A 6,178-nucleotide genomic window follows, 5' to 3' on the forward strand; every position below is an offset into this window, starting at 1 on the left:
GCAATATATCTCGGAATGACTTTGAAAAAAGCCATAGTAGGTGGGTATGGTGGCTGTTTTGAGGGAGGCTAATGGTGGGTTTTGTGCACCCGCGAAAGTTGCATGACACTAAGAAGATAGTGATGGTGGAAGGTGAAAGTGCATCTAAACCATGGACTCAACATTAGTCATGAAGAACTCATATACTTGTTGCAAAAGTTCTATTAGTAATCGAAACAAAGCATTCAACACATACTCCTAGGGGAAGGGTTGGTAGGTATAAACCATCGCGCGATCCCGACCGCCACGCAAAGGATGAAAACCAATAGACTAATAATGCTCAGATTTCATCACATAGCGGTTCACCATACGTTCATGCTACGTGAATCACTAACTTCAACACAAGTATTTCTAGATCCACAACACCTTACTAGCATAACTTCAATATTATCAAAACCACAACTCAAAACTAATTGAGATGAATCAAACTTCTCTAACTATTCAATGCACATGAAGGTGGAAGTTTTCGTATCCCTTTGGATAACTACCCCTTTTGAGACTACTTTCAAAGCATAGATCAACTACCAAGCCACGCACCGCTGTGCTCTAAAAGATATAAGTGAAGCACATAGAGCAAAAGTATCTAGCTCAAAAGATCTAAGTGAAGCACATGTGAGATGAATTGTCTACCAAAGGATATAAGTGAAGCTCGACAAAATCACGGTGAGTGCATGTATCTCTCTAGGTGTGCAGCAAGGATGATTGTGACACAAAAAAAAAGACTCCTACGATACAAGACGCTCCAAGCAAAAACACATAACATGTGGTGAATAAAAATATAGCCCCAAGTAACGTTACCGATGGATTGAAGATGAGAGAGGGGATGCCTTCCCGGGGCATCCCCAAGGTTAGGCTTTTACGGCATCCTTTAATCACTTGGGGTGCCTTGGGCATCCCCAAGCTTGAGCTCTTGCCACTCTTTATCTCTTTGTCCATAAGAACTTCACCCAAAACTTGAAAACTTCACAACACGAAACTTAAACGGAAACTCATGATAACATTAGTATAAGAAAGCAAACCACCACTTCCTTAGGTACTGTAGCAAACTTAAATTCTACTTATGCTGATGTTGGTTTACTGTATTTTCAATCTTCCATGGCTAATACCCCCCGATACTATCCATAGTTTCATCAAAATAAGCAACCAACACAACAAAAACAGAATCTGTTAACAGCAGACCAGTTTGTAGCAATATGTATATTTCGTATACTTCTGGTACTTCAAAAATTCTTAAAAATTACGACAGTCTGAAGAATTTGCGTAGAAACCAGTAGAAAAAAGAATCAACTCAAAATCTCTTACAGAAAAAAATTGAAAATTCTTTACGTGAGCAGAAAGTTTCTGTCTTTTCCAGCATGACCAAACGATCATCCCCAAGACTAATCATAACGGTTTTGCTTGGCACAAACGCAAAAAGAAACACAAAAAACACAATCATAACAGAATTATGGAAGTGTGGAAAACACAAAACAGAAAGAAAAAGGATAAATTCGTTGGGTTGCCTCCCAACAAGCGCTTTTGTTTAACGCCTTAGCTAGGCAAAAGTGATGGAATTACGTATAGTCATCTTTGGTGCTCAAACCATAAGTAGTGTGATCATTTATCATCTTAAGATCTTCATCTTTATTGGATGACTCACCACTAGCTTTAGGAACAAAAAAATGCTTGATGGTCTTTTTGAGAGTGAGATTTGGAGTATTTTGCACAGCGGCAAAAGCGGAACCCAAGTTGGTTATGACATCTTCCAGTTTGCCAATTCTAGAAGAATCATTAACTATAAGTTCCTTCTCCCTTAAAATTTTCAAAAAATTTCCCACTTTGGATCCGTACTGAGTAATTTGATTGTGGATCTTTCTATCCAAACCCTCAATAAGTTCAACTGTGGCAATTTTGTTTTCAATATCGTCAAGCCTTTGCATCACGTGTTCCAAGGTTAAGGTAGTTCCATTAACCATGAGCGGGGGTGAGCCTACCAAATTCATGATAGCTCTATAGGAATCAATAGTATGGCTCCCCAAAAAGTTCCCGCCTACAATGGTATCAAGGATATACCTATTCCAAGGAGAAATTCCAACATAGAAACTTTGAAGAAGGACGGTAGTGGATTGCTTACGAGTAGATCTACTTTGAGCATTGCAAATCGTGTACCAAGCGTCCTTCAAATTTTCTTCCTCATTCTGCCTGAAATTGAGAACTTCATTCTCAGGGGTATCGTTTGGAGTGGTGGGTCTAGCCATTGATGGACTATCTCACACACAAACGAGCAGGAAGAGAGAGTGAAACACGCAAAAGAAAACGGCAAAGGAGTAAAGCAAATGAAAACGACAAATGTGAAGTGGGGGAGAGGAAAACGAGAGGCAACTCGCAAAAAAGTAAATGCAGGAGATGAGTTTATGAGACCTACTTGGATAGATCTCTCCTTCCCCGGCAATGGCGCCAGAAATACTTCTGCTACTGCAACAAAAGACCTTCCAACGACGCCAGAAACGTGCTACGGCACCAGGAATCCTTCTGCTACGGCTACGCCTTAAGGGACTTCCTAGGAAAATATGCAAAGGATTTCCCCTGTGGCCTTGGAACCTTGCGTTGGTGTTCCCTCGAAGCGGAAAGGGTGATGTAGCGTAGCGGTGGTAAGTATTTCTGTGAGTTTTGAGAACCAAGGTATCGATCCAGTGAAGGAGTATCACAAGTGCCTGCACAAACACAAAGAACCTGCTCCCAACGCTATGAAGTGGTTGTCAATCCCTTATAGATTGTTTGCCAAGTGAGAACTGAAAGCAACAAGGTAACAAAGCAAAGTAAAAGCAGAGGTGGAAACGATAGATGTGAATAGACCCGGGGGCCGTAGTGTTTACTAGTGGCTTCTCTCATGAAAGCAAGTAGACGGTGGGTGAACAAATTACTGTCGAGCAATTGATAGAACCGCGCAAAGTCGTGACGTCATCTATGGCAATGTTTATATCTATAGGCATCACGTCCAAAACAAGTAGACCGATACTTTCTGCATCTACTACTATTACTCCACACGTCGACCGCTATCCAGCATGCATCTAGTGTATGAAGTCCAAAAGAACAGAGTAACGCCTTAAGCAAGATGACATGATGTAGATGGACAATCTCATATCAACGACAAAGCCCATCTTGTTACCACTGATGGCAACTACACAATGTGTGACTTGCTGCCCCTACTGTCACTGGGAAAGGTCACCAGACGGTAAGAACCCAAAACCAAGCACTTCTCCCATTGAAAGAATCATAGATCTAGTTGGCCAAACAAAACCCAACACTCGGAGAGACTTACAAGGATATAAAATCATGCAAATAAGAAATCCGCAAAGACTCAAATATATATCATAGATAATCTGATCACAAATCCACAATTCGTCGGATCTCTACAAACACACCGCCAAAGAAGATTACATCGGATAGATCTCCATGAAGATCATGCAGAACTTTGTATTAAAGATCCAAGAGAGAGAAGAAGCCATCTAGCTACTAACTACGGACCCGTAGGTCTGAAGTGAACTACTCACGAGTCATTGGAGGGGCGATGATGATGATGTAGAAGCCCTACAACTCCAAAGTCCCCTCCGGCAGGGCACCGGGAAGGGTCTCCAGATGAGATCTCGCGGAAACGGAAGCTTGCGGCGACGAAAAAGTATTTTCGTGGATCCCTTGATTTTTTTCTATATTTTAGGGAATATATAGGCGAAGGAGCTAGGTCAGGGGGGCGCTAGGGAGGCCACAAGCCTACTGGCCACCACCCCCAGGTGGCAGATAGGGTGCTTGTGGGCCCCCTGTAGCCCTCCTGGCTTGGCCATCAAGCCCCCTGATCTTCTTCCGTTCGGGAACAAATCATTTCGGGGATTTTATTCCGTTTGGACTCCGTTCCAAAATCAGATCTGAAAAGAGCCAAAAACACAGAAAAACAGGAACTGGCACTTGGGACTGAATTAATAAGTTAGTCCCAAAAAAGATATAAAAGGTACATAAAACATCCAAAGATGACAAGATATCAACATGAAACCATCACAAATTATAGATAAGTTTGAGACGTATCACGTGTGCGTAGGAAAATTTTTGTTTCCCATGCGACGTTCCCCAACCGTGGCATCATGAGCTAGGTTCATGCGTAGATGTCATCTCGAGTAGAACACAAAAGTTTTTGTGGGCGGTGATGTGCGATTTTCTGCCCTCCTTAGTCTTTTCTTGATTCCGCGGTATTGTTGAATCGAAGCGGCTCGGACCGACATTACTCATACGCTTACGAGAGACTGGTTTCATCGCTATGAGCAACTCTGTTGCTCAATGATGACTGGCGAGTGTCGGTTTCTCCAACTTTAGTTGAATCGGATTTGACCGAGGAGGTCCTTGGATGAGGTTAAATAGCAATTCATATATCTTCGTTGTGGTGTTTGCGTAAGTAAGATGCGATCCTACTAGATACCCATGGTCACCACGTAAAACATGCAACAACAATTAGAGGACGTCTAACTTGTTTTTGCAGGGTATGCTTGTTATGTGATATGCCAACAATGTGGTGTGATATATTGGATGCATTAGATGATCATGTTGTAATAGTTAATATCTACTTGCACGTCGATGGTACGGCAACTGGTAGGAGCCATAGGGTTGTCTTTAAACTAACGTTTGTGCTTGCAGATGCGTTTACTATATTGCTAGGATGTAGTTTTAGTAGTAATAGCATGAGTAGCACGACAACCGCGATGGCGACACGTTGATGGAGATCATGGTGTGACGCCGGTGACAAGAAGATCGTGCCGGTGCTTTGGTGATGGAGATCAAGAAGCACATGATGATGGCCATATCATGTCACTTATGAATTGCATGTGATGTTAATCCTTTATGCACCTTATTATGCTTAGAACGACGGTAGCATTATGAGGTGATCTCTCACTAAAATTTCAAGCTCAAATTGTGTTCTCCCCGACTGTGCATCGTTGCGACAGTTCTTCGTTTCGAGACACCAGGTGATGATCGGGTGTGATAGACTCAACGTTAACAAACAATGGGTGCAAAACAGTTGCACGCGCGGAACACTTGGGTTAAACTTGACGAGCCTAGCATGTGCAGACATGGCCTCGGAACACATGAGACCGAAAGGTCGAGCATGAATCGTATAGTTGATATGATTAGCATAGAGATGCTTACCACTGAAACTATTCTCGACTCACGTGATGATCGGACTTGAGATAGTGGATTTGGATCATGTACCACTCAAATGACTAGAGAGATGTACTTTTTGAGTGGGAGTTCTTAAGTAATATGATTAATTGAACTAATTGTCATGAACATAGTCTAATGATCTTTGCGAATTACGATGTAGCTTGCGCTATAGCTTTACTGTTTTTATATGTTCCTAGAGAAAATTTAGTACGCAATTAAGACAATGTGGAAATTGTTTCGCAGTTCATGCCACCTGGGACACCATAGTGTGATGATGTGTGTGAACGTCATAGCCACGCCATATTTGGTATGGTGCATACTATGATGTCTCTTATCGAATTACCACTATCGTTTATGGCTTATGCATTAGAGACAACCGTATTCACCTTAAATAGGGCACCATGTATTTCCGTTGAGATGACACAGTATAGAATGAGGTTTAGAGAAATCTAAGCTGTCGTTTCTTGAAAGTTTGGGGCTGCGATGCTTATGTGGAAAAGTTTCTGTCTGATAAAGCTCGAACCCAAAGCAGATAAAAGCATCTTCATAGGATGTCCAAACCAGTTGGATACATCTCCTATCTCAGATCCGGAAGCAAAAGTGTTTGTTTATAGAAACGGATCCTTTCTCGAGGAAAGGTTTGTCTCGAAAGAATTGAGTGGGAGGGTGGTGGAACTTGATGAGGTTATTAAACCATCACTTCAACCAGAGTGTAGCACGGCGCAGGAAGTTGTTCCTGTGGCGCCTACACCAATTGAAGTGGAAGCTGATGATAGTGATCATTAGAGCTTCGGATCAAGTTACTACAAACCTCGTAGGTTGACAAAGGTCGCGTACTACTACAGAGTGGTATGGTAATCCTGTCTTGGAGGTCATGTTGTTGAGCAACAATGAACCTACGAGTTATGGAGAAGCAATGGTGGGCCCAGATTCCGACAAATGGCTGGAGGTC

The sequence above is a fragment of the Hordeum vulgare genome, chromosome 3H (genome assembly GCF_904849725.1).
Source record: "Hordeum vulgare subsp. vulgare chromosome 3H, MorexV3_pseudomolecules_assembly, whole genome shotgun sequence".
In the NCBI taxonomy this organism is placed as follows: Eukaryota; Viridiplantae; Streptophyta; class Magnoliopsida; order Poales; family Poaceae; genus Hordeum; species Hordeum vulgare.